At 46.9% G+C, this 11,095-nt stretch overlaps 1 protein-coding gene across 4 annotated transcripts in view; it reads right to left on the minus strand.

Annotated features, from left to right (window-relative positions):
- Window positions 1-11,095, minus strand: part of SSH2 (slingshot protein phosphatase 2) — a 303,023-nt gene that overhangs the window by 41,405 nt on the left and 250,523 nt on the right. The window lies entirely within an intron of this gene.

The raw sequence follows: 11,095 nt of genomic DNA on the forward strand, positions 1-11,095 counted from the left end.
CACTGCACTGCACTCAGATAACACAGGAGTGCAGTGCGATAATCGCATTAGTGTCCTCCATAGGGAGAGCATACGTGAGAGACCGCAGTGCCCTGAACCCTGATCATGGGCACGAGGAGCTGCGGTCTCCTGTGGAGGAGTCTCACGGCCCCAAAAGGTCAGGACCCGCTGAGTTCAGGACGCAGAGAGTCCTGATAGTGTCCACTTACCCTTATACTATACTATAAGATGCCTCCAGAACTAGAAGCACAAAACTATGAAGTCCTTGAAAAGTAGAAAAATCCTAAAAACAAACTAAAAAAAAAACCCAAAAAAACTCCTGTCCTGGGCCCTCCCTGGAAGCCTCTGTAGGCATAAAGTCCTCTACATTAGGTCTTTTGTTGTCCCAGCAGTGAGACCCACAGGCACCTCATGGGCGATGAAGTCTTTGACCAGCAAGTTCACAGAAAAACCGAAGACCCACAAAGAGGGCCGGGGCACTGCGGTGAGTGTGTAGAGTCAGGTGAGGGCCTGGGAGAGCGGAATTTTTGTCTAAGGCTGCTTTCACACATCCGGTAGGTGCAGAGCCGGACAGTCCGGCTCTAAAACCTATGCAACGGATGCGGCGAAAAAGTCGCATCCTTTGCATAAGTTTTCTTAAATGCGGCCCGTTCGGTTTTTGCCGCTTGCGGCATGCTACTGAGCATGTGCAGTGGCTAAAACCGCATGCGGCGGCCGGATGCGGTTTTTACCGCATCGCACCGCATCCGGCGTCCACAGGCATGCATTGAAAAATGCACCGCATCGGCCGGATGCGGCGAGATGCGGTTTTTTTGCCGCACAAAAAAACCATGCCAGGCAACGCTCCATCCGGCCGCTGCATCGGCTAAATCTGCCGCATGCAGCAAAAAACGGACGGAACGCAAGCCCATGCGGCACTAATTAAAGTCTATGCAGGAAAAACTCAACCGGCAGCAACAAAAAAAAAACCGTTGCGTTTTTCCTGCAAAGTGCCGGATTGTGCCGCACAGGAAAAAACGGAGGTGTGAAAGCAGCCCAACATATTACAGGACCTTTAAAGCATGCAGAGCGGAACAGCTCAAGTTGGCTGGAAATTTTTGGGAAATTTGTTATGGATGGATTGGCTTATCTCTATCGACTAGTGATATTTTGACGATAGTTGACAATGGGGATTATGGCAAAGCAAGCGCCAGGTTCTATCGCTCGTGTTTTTTTTCTGCCATGGAAGGAAGGAGGAAGATAGCGTGAGAAATCATTTTGTGTTTTTCTAAGAATTGAAGATAAGCAGAGTATCAGCTTGCTTCCTCTGAAGGATAACTCGGTTTAAGAAGTTTTTTTCGGCACCTTTTCCTCGGCCTGGAAATCTGGGCTCTTCCTGTGTCAACAGAGGACTCTGGAAAATGTCACGGAGGCCCAGATGTGATCCGAAGCGTGGTATTGTAAGAAAACACTGCGGCCACAAATTCAGAGCAAATGTAGACTTTAGGTCCTCACGACAAACAACCCTTCACTCTGTCTTGGAGGTTATTGTGGATATTGTACCGAACTGAAAAAGGAAAGAAAAGATGCACCAGGAAGCAATGGTGGAGGGACAGCGTCTCCTGAGCGAGCACCAGGAAGCAATGGTGGAGGGACAGCGTCTCCTGAGCGAGCACCAGGAAGCAATGGTGGAGGGACAGCGTCTCCTGAGCGAGCAACATGAACAAGCGAGCGTGGGAACGCCATCTATAAAAATATATATTTGCATGAAACATCTGTGAACCAAAGACCTCAGCATGTGTGCGGGAATTAGGAGGGCAGCTCTGTACATTAACCCTTTTTCAGAATAAGCAGAGCGTGGGCAAACTGAGCAATACACAAACCTCGGTACTTGAGGCCATGGTGCTGATCCGCAGGAAGCACCTAAAAACCTATCAATCACTAAAAGGGGTGGTCCACTACTCCGTATTAGTGGCCGCATGGATTTATAACTCATAAAGGTGGGTTTTTTTCGAATACTTTGAGTAGTCAATTCTCCCTGTGAGTGGAGCTTTTGCGGTCCACTCATCCCCATCACGTGACCCCTGGGCTCCATGACCTCTGAGAACCAAGGATGTCACGTCAACTTCCAGATGACCCTGACATCACCGAGACGGCTCCAGTCTTCCTGAGTGACTTGACCATGGGTGGAGTTTCACCGCTCATCACAGCCCGGCATCGCTCCTGCTTGCGGCGCTCTGCAGTGAAGGAGAGAGCAGGGAGATGCTGGGCTGTGATGAGCGGTGAAACTCTTCCCACGGTCCTGTCACTCAGGAAGACTAGGGCCGACTCGTTCATGTTGGGTCAACTGGAAGTTGACGTGACATCACCGGATCTCAGAGGTCACGGCGCCCGGGGGTTACATGATGGGGATAAGCGGATTTGCAATAGCGCCGCTCAGGGTCAGAAATGACTACACACGGTGAATGAGAAAAGCCTTCCCTATTAGCTTTACATCGATGTGGCCACTAATGCTGAGTAGTGGATCACCCCTTTAAATTCTCTGCACACAGATTAACACTTTTTTTTTTTTGATGGTAGTTTTTTTTTTTTATTTCATTTTGTGTACATAATTATGGAGGAAACCATCTTGCCGGAGCTGCAGTTCAGCAGGTGTGTGTGTAGGCATGTCCTTTGATACATGCAGGGATGGGGAGAAGGTGAGCTGTGTCCATTACCTATTGTGGTATCCACAAGATTATAATTTTGTTCCTGTCACTGAGAACATTCAATAACATTACCTATTGTTAATGGTGGAAACTGTGGTACTCATATGGGTGTTACCTGACACTTGAATACATGTAAAGTGCCATGGAATAAATGGATATATAATAATAAATAATGATCATAACGAGAGGACTGCTGAGACGTGATCTGTACAGAAAATGAAGTAGCAGTCACAGGCCGGAGTGGAAACCTTTCACTACTGGCACAAAATTGACTCCACCTATAGCAAACTATAGACATCCATGAGGTAAAAGAGATTGGGCTATGCAGCCATTTTGTTGTGGTAACATTGACGAAATAGTCACGAGAACAAGGACCCTCAATCTAAGGGAAGCCACAAAACATCAAAGCCCCCCTCAGATTAGTCACTAAGTGTTCATGAATAGACAATCTCCGTCCTCATGAATAAGACTACAGTCTTCACACCACAAGATGGCTGCCTGATAGCATGCAGTAAACAGGGGACCCGGCGCTGACTTCTTCCCGCTCGGTTACTATTTTTAAAGCACAAGACATTAAAATATTTTAGCATTTTCAAAACAGGGCCGCCCTTTCACAAAACAGCTGCAGGGTCACGAGATGAAAAATCGTTCTGAAACAAACCAAGGGCCAGTCACATGTGTCTGTACGAGGCGTCATCCGGGATACAGGCTGAAATGTGTAATCCGATGACTGGAAAGGGGGTGAAGCCATCACAAAAATGTGGGGCTTGTGAAGAGGGACAGTGAACTATGTACCATACAACTGTATGAGAAAGGTAAGGATGGGCTATACAGGTGTGCAAGTGCACTGGATTTTCCAAATTGGGAAAAAAAAAAAAAGCAGTTTTCAGTACCAGCGTTCTGCAGGAGATCTTAGAAATTTCATGCACTCAACTGAAATCAGCAGCAGATTACTATTGTATGGATATTACTGGAGATTTCACTTGTTTCAATGCCAAGGACGACACACACTGCTAAACCGTACAATTTTGACACTATCGGCAGCACAGCCTGTTCGCCAGGGTGTGTGTGCCGCAGTGATATGTGTGGGAACGTACCCTTAGGCCACTTTATAGGAACTGCCATGGGTCTATGGACCCAAACAACATTCTCATCAGCATATAATGCAATGAGTTTTATTTAGTCTGCAAACCAGCCATAAACAGATGGCAGTCAGCTGAACATATTCAGGAGCACTTGTTCCGCCACCTCTCCCATACACAGGAGTGCTCGTCCTGAGTGTGGGAGAGGCGGCCCAACATGCGCTCCTGTGTGTGGGAGAGGCGGCCCAACATGCGCTCCTGTGTGTGGGAGAGGCGGCCCAACATGCGCTCCTGTGTGTGGGAGAGGTGGCATAACAAGCGCTCCGGTGTATGTTCAGCCTCTTCCATACATAGGAGCGCTATTTCGACCGCCTCTCCCATACACAGCAGCGCTCGTTTGGCCGCCTCTCCCATACACAGCAGCGCTCGTTGGGCTGCCTGTCCCATACACATCAGCGCTCCTTCAGCCGCCACTCCCATGCACAGGAGCGCTCCTTCGGCCGCCTTTCCCATGTACAGGAGGAGCGCTCCTTCGGCCGCCTCTCCCATGCACAGGAGCGCTCGTTGGGCCGCCTCTCCCATGCACAGGAGCACTCGTTGGGCCGCCTCTCCCATGCACAGGAGCGCTCGTTGGGCCGCCTCTCCCATGCACAGGAGCGCTCGTTGGGCCGCCTCTCCCATGCACAGGAGCGCTCGTTGGGCCGCCTCTCCCATGCACAGGAGCGCTCGTTCGGCTGAGGACTCCTGGGTTCTTTATCAGAAAGCTGTCCCTAAGATAGGGCTCGCAACAGCTTATCTCCTGGAGAACAATATTATAGTTGGCCCAAAGTCAAGACATGCCCAATCAACATCTCCACTGACGATCAGTTGTCTTGGCCCCCTTACACATTAGACTGTCCATATTGGCAGGTTCAGCCGACAGTCAAAAAATGTTTCCATGGGAAATTTCTGCTGCCGATTCTACTTGGACTGTGAATGTGGGACGTGTAAAAAGTCCTTAGGCTTTTTTGCTGAAATTTAGAAACTTCATACAGGTCAAAAAAAACCCAAAAACAATACAAAACAGTGGAATATACCATAGAGGCAGACACATCACACATTCAAAACATATACATCGATCAATTACAGCTGAGTTTAAGGGTATGTGCGCACGTTGCTTTTTACCTGCTTTTTACCTGCTTTTTTGCTGCTTTTTCTTCTGCGCTGTTTAATGCCAAAATGGATGTGTTCTTCTATTCAAGCAAAGTCTATGGGAATTTGGGTTTCTTGTTCACACTATGTTGTTCAAAATGCTGCCTTTTTGTGGCAGAACTTTGGTCAAAAACTCAGCTTTTCAAAGAAGCAACATGTCAATTGTTTTTGCCATTTGGGTTTTGCACTGCAAAGCTGAGTTTTTGACCAAATTTCTGCCACAAAAAGGCAGCATTTTGAACAACATAGTGTGAACAAGAAACCCAAATTCCCATAGACTTTGCTTGAATAGAAGAACACATCCATTTTGGCATTAAACAGCGCAGAAGAAAAAGCAGCAAAAAAGCAGGTAAAAAGCAGGTAAAAAGCAACGTGCGCACATACCCTAAGACTGAAAAATGACCTGATTACCATTCTGATCAGACTGTAGTAAGTCCACTGCCACCTCATGGTGAACCTCTCAGTAGGTCCCTGACCTAAAAGGTGTAGCCGCAAGAGACAAACACCGCCACAGTAATAGTGCAGCAGCAATAGTGCAGCAGTGTGGCGGGTGAACTGGTGCCCCAGAACACCCACAATACAAGGCAAAGCCATAAAGGGCTTCACACCGTGCCACCACACAAGCCCAGCACCAACCGCAAGTGATAGGAGCCAAGAAACAACCTCACCTGACACATGTCCTCAGACTGAGCCGAGAGCAAAAATAGGCAGAGCTCCTCTTGCAGTCTCCTGCTAATGAAAGATGCCAGGGTCAAATGGGAAAAGCGCAGGTCACAGGAAAGACGAAAATAAAAATTTTATAAAAAAATTTTTTTATACTTTGCCATATTGTGATAGAAAGGTTATCTGCTCCTAATGTCCGTTACTTAAGGTACCGTCACACTAAGCAACTTACCAGCGATCCCAACAACGATAGGGATCGCTGGTAAGTTGCTAGGAGGTTGCTGGTGAGATGTCACACTGCAACGCTCCAGCGATCCCACCAGCAACCTGACCTGGCAGGGATCGCTGGAGCGTGGCTACACGAGTTGCTGGTGAGCTCACCAGCATCCAGTGTCCCAGCCCCCAGCGCCGCGTGGAAGATGCTGCGCTTGGTAACTAAGGTAAATATCGGTAACCAACCCGATATTTACCTTGGTTACCAGCTCACGCAGCTACACGTGCAGAGAACAGGGAGCAGCGCACACTGAGCGCTGGCTCCCTGCTCTCCTAGTACAGCACACATCGGGTTAATTACCCGATGTATGCTGCAGCTAAATGTGCACAGAGCAGGGAGCAGCGCACTGCTTAGCGCTGGCTCCTTGCTCTCCTACTTACAGCACACATGGGGTTAATTACCCGATGTGTGCTGCAGCAACATGTGCACAGAGCAGGGAGCAGCACACTGCTTAGCGCTGGCTCCTTGCTCTCCTACTTACAGCACACATGGGGTTAATTACCCGATGTGTGCTGCAGCAACATGTGCACAGAGCAGGGAGCAGCGCACAATGCTTAGCGCTGGCTCCCTGCTCTCCTAGCTGCAGGACACATCAGGTTAATTAACCCAATGTGTCCTGCAGCTAGCTACATGTGCACAGAGCAGGAGCCGGCAGCACAGGCAGTGAGAGAGGCTGGTATCGAAGGTAAATATCGGGTAACCAAGGACAGGGCTTCTTGGTTACCTGATGTTTACATTGGTTACCAGCCTCTGCAGAAGCCGGCTCCTGCTGCCTGCACAGTTAGTTGTTGCTCTGTCGCTGTTACACATAGCGATCTGTGCTTCACAGCAGGACAGCAACAACTAAAAAATGGCCCAGGACATTCAGCAACAACCAACGACCTCACAGCAGGGGCCGGGTTGTTGCTGGATGTCACACACAGCAACATCGCTAGCAACATCGCTGCTACGTCACAAAAGTTGTTCGTTACCAGCGATGTTGCTAGCGATGTTGCTTAGTGTGACGGGGCCTTTACTCCAATTAACAGTATTAAAAATTAAAATTCATCTGTTTCCACTCTTTCAATTACGTACCCACGATCAGGACCTGCTGCGTCCTGGACGCGGTGGGTCCTGATAAGAGTTGAGCGAGTTCCTAACTGTTTGTACTCGCTCTACTCATAATGAATACTGTCTAATATTCGCCTATTCGTCCCAAATAGCATGTGCAATGCAAGTCAATGGGGAAAAACTCGCAAAGTAACGAGTAACCCAAGTGCTGTACTATTCGTTCGAGTAGCGAATAGTGCGTAATACGGGTTACTCATTACATTGTGAGTACTCCCCATGGACTTGCATTGCACACACTATTCGGAATGAATACGCGAGTATTAGACAATACTCGTTATGAATATAGCAAGTATGAATAGTTAGGTACTCGCTCAACTCTAGTTCAGACCTGTGAGGCCTCGATTCTCCTCCGGAGGAGACCGCAGCTGATTGTGTCCGCGTTCCATGCTTAGGCAGTTGCGGTCTCTCTCCAGATCTCCCTGTGGAGAATACTTGCAGCTCTGCAGCAATAAATTGACATGCTGCGGCTCGGAATGCCGCACCGTGGTACAGTAGAGTTTGTAGAAATTATTCACTGTGCTTGTACTGTACAATGCAGCGTTTTGGACACAGCTGAAACCCGCTTTGTCCAAAATGCTGCAAACCCTGATTGTGCGCACGCAGCGTTAGGCTCTGGGCACACATTTAGTATTTGGTGCAGACATTTCGGCACGATTTCTGCATCCGTTGACAGGAAAATTGAAGCGGCAAAACTGTTTTTGGTGCAATATTTCCCATTTATTAAAATGAGTAAAATCTGCAGCAAAAATGGAAGAATTGACATGTAGCAGTTTTAAGTCTGCACCAAATCTGCAAGGAAAAAAAATACTCAACGTGGGCAGGAAACTTCAGGATTCTCATCAACTTTGCTGACATCAGGATTCCCTTTAAGGTTTGAGACAAATCTAAAGTAAAAAAAATATTAAAAAAACCTCCCACAATAAAAAATGCAATGATAATAAAGCAAATATTCTGTAATACAGTTTCATCGCTTCACTTTTTGTCATATTTACTATTAGGCTATGTGCGCACGTAGCGCTCTGTCCCTGCAGAAATTTCTGCAGCGATTTGAACAGCACACGTGTGCTTCAAATCGCTGCAGAAAGAATCCGTAATGAAAAAGAAAAAAAAAAAGCCGATTTCATGCGCTCTGAGTGCAGCCCCTCCCATAGACAGAGCGGGGGCTGCCGGCAAAGCCCACGGAATAAGTGACATGTCACTTCTTAGAACGTGCGCTTCGGGCAGCAGCCGAAGCGCTGCGCTCTAATACGCCACGTGCGCACGTCTGCTGCATAATCTTCATAGACTGTGCTGGGGGCGCAGGACGCATGCAGTTACGCTGCAGTGCAGATCGCAGCGTAACTGCATGCAAATACGCAACGTGCGCACATAGCCTTAAAGCAGTGTAAGAGCTGTGTGACAGCCAATATGGCTCCCACTAGGGCTGTCACTTACTTTTCCCACAGTCATCAACAGATTGTTTTTTTTAGCATGTAAAGTTTTTAAAGAAGTTAATTCCTGTAATAACTGGAACTTGTTGAGTAAAGTAAACTTCTCAGTATTTTTCCTGTACAAAACCAACATGCGGAGCATTTTGAACAGTATTTCGCTGTGATGTGGCCAGCTGGCATTCAGCGCCACTGTCCGTGTCGGATCATTTATGAAGCCGTTCAATGCTGAGGGACAGGGCGCCTACTGTACACCGACGGCGAGATTGCCTGAGGTCAGTATACTGTCCCTTTCCATATTAGTCAAGTGTAGACAACACTATATTTAGCCGTGGTATGCCCAGAACTTGCCAGCTGAAAAAAGCAGCTAGACCCCTATGACTTTGTCTGAATTAGGCAGCGGACTCTCTTGCTCTCAGGAAGGGAGAAGAGGTGAATACTGAAAGAGTACTGGAAAAATTGAACGTTTTTAAGGGGAAAATCCACTGTGGGTGGAAAATCTGCAACGTCTTAAAGTACCAGCATTGTGGACGGACTTTTACTAGATTGTAGGCATGTGCAGCACTGAAAAATTAAGGGCCCAATTTCTCATTTTACTATTCTAACCAAGGATATGACGCAGACAATGAAAGGCAAGGGAGAAGGAAGAGTCATACGAACATTAAAAAAATAAGAGTAAATGAGCCACCTTCTATATCTTCATGAGCAGAAATTAAACTAACTGGAAGAGTAGAGTATTCAAAGTATATTTGAAGCCGTTTTTGATGTGAATATTGAAGCTGATCAGCTTCAAAATCTTCCTTGAAAAAAAAAAAAAAGAATAATCTTTCAGCAGTTTTTTGCTATGTAATCTGAAGGCAGCATGATGTAGGGGCTGAAAAACTGATTTTAAAGATGTGTCACTTATGAGGCTGTGTGCTGTTACAATACAATGTTTTATCAGCATGATATTATCACTGACGGACTAGGTGCCCACGTGCATACTGGACCTACCTCACCCCCAGAAATGATTAGCAGCTTATGGTCAATAGACTATATACACACAAAGCTGTGGTGTGTGCAGGGTTACTTTCTGAGCTTTTTAGCGGAAGGATTGACTTGGCGTGTAAGGTGTACCGACTTTTCCCCAATAGATAATGTCTGATGAGAGAAAGATCCGACATGTCAGATTTCCTATGGTCTTACAAGAGATATATCGAAAAGATTGACCCGCACATCTAAGGTGTGAACAGGTACTAGCTGAAAACACAACTACAAAACACATACAGCTGCACTCTAAAATGCTAACAATGAATAAGAGAACTCTGGTATTAAAGGAGATAGGCTGCAGCTAGAGACGTTCAGCAGTGGCTTTCTAAAGAGCACGGAGCACTCAGTCCAGCAACTATGTATAAGGCCTTTCACACGTCCGTGCAACACACACACACACACACACACACACACACACACACTGTTTGCACGGTCCATGGTGTAGGTGTGTATGTGTGTCCATGTATGTGTTCAGCGTGCTATCCGTGTGACATACGCAAAGCATACGGACAGCATGAACTTCTATACTAACCTGTCTCCAGTGCTGCAGTTACTTCTGGGTCCACGTTGTAGTGACTATTCATGAGCTTAATGAACGGACCCGGAAGAAAGTGACAGCAGCCCTGGAGACAGGAGAGTATAGAAAATCATTTTATTTCAGACAAGTGTTTTCTCCGGTACGTGTCACACAGATCACATTAGTGTGTGGGCCGTTTAACATCAGTGCTGCCAGAGAAAAACTGACTTGTCGCCCTGTACAGCACATGGACACACGTATGCTCCACATGGACACACGTCCGTGTGCACAAATCCATTAATTTTAATGGGTCTACGTGTGTCCGTGTCTCTGGTACGTGTGAAAACAGACACCACACGTAATGGAAACACGGATGTGTGAAGGGAGCCTAAGGCTATGTGCGCACAGTGCGTTTTTGCGCGTTTTTCGGGTGCGTTTTTTGCCTCAAAACTGCAGGAGTTTGCTTCCCCAGCAAAGTCTATGAGTTTTCATTTTTGCTGTCCGCACACATCTGTTTTTTTTACCTGCGTTTTTGAGTTAAAAAAAAAAAAATGGACGTGTCAGTTCTTTCCTGCGTTTTTCGCCCATGCAATGCATTTGAAAAACGCAGCAAAACGCAGCCAAAAAGGCACCAAATCGCGGCAAAAACGCATGCGTTTTTGCTGCGTTTTTTTTACCGCTTTTTTTTCGACGCAGGTGCGTTTTTGGCGGCCAAAAACGCACAAAAACGCAGCGTCAAAAAGACGCAGTGTGCGAACCTAGCCTAAGGAGGACTTGGTCCAACCATTATTTGGCGGACAGCCATCTCACATGGGGGGCTTTAGATCTAATGTGAAATCTGAGACTCCAATCTAATTTACACAAACTGCCTAATGAGCTTTGGTCATCAAACAGAAGTTATCTCGCTGTGTATCTCAAGCATGTCCCCTGCCCCCATCACATGAAGAAGTGCAGTAGCAAACAATGCAATGTGGCTTTTCCTCTCATCAAATGTAAAGTCGGGCTGCGGCCTGCTGAGCTCCCTTTATCAATACAATCTGATCTGGAACAATGGCTGGAAAGATTTCCCAGAATCTCTGTGCTTTGATGAAGATAAACCATGTGTTTAGGTCAAA

Source organism: Anomaloglossus baeobatrachus, chromosome 2, assembly GCF_048569485.1.
Source record: "Anomaloglossus baeobatrachus isolate aAnoBae1 chromosome 2, aAnoBae1.hap1, whole genome shotgun sequence".
NCBI classification, from domain to species: domain Eukaryota; kingdom Metazoa; phylum Chordata; class Amphibia; order Anura; family Aromobatidae; genus Anomaloglossus; species Anomaloglossus baeobatrachus.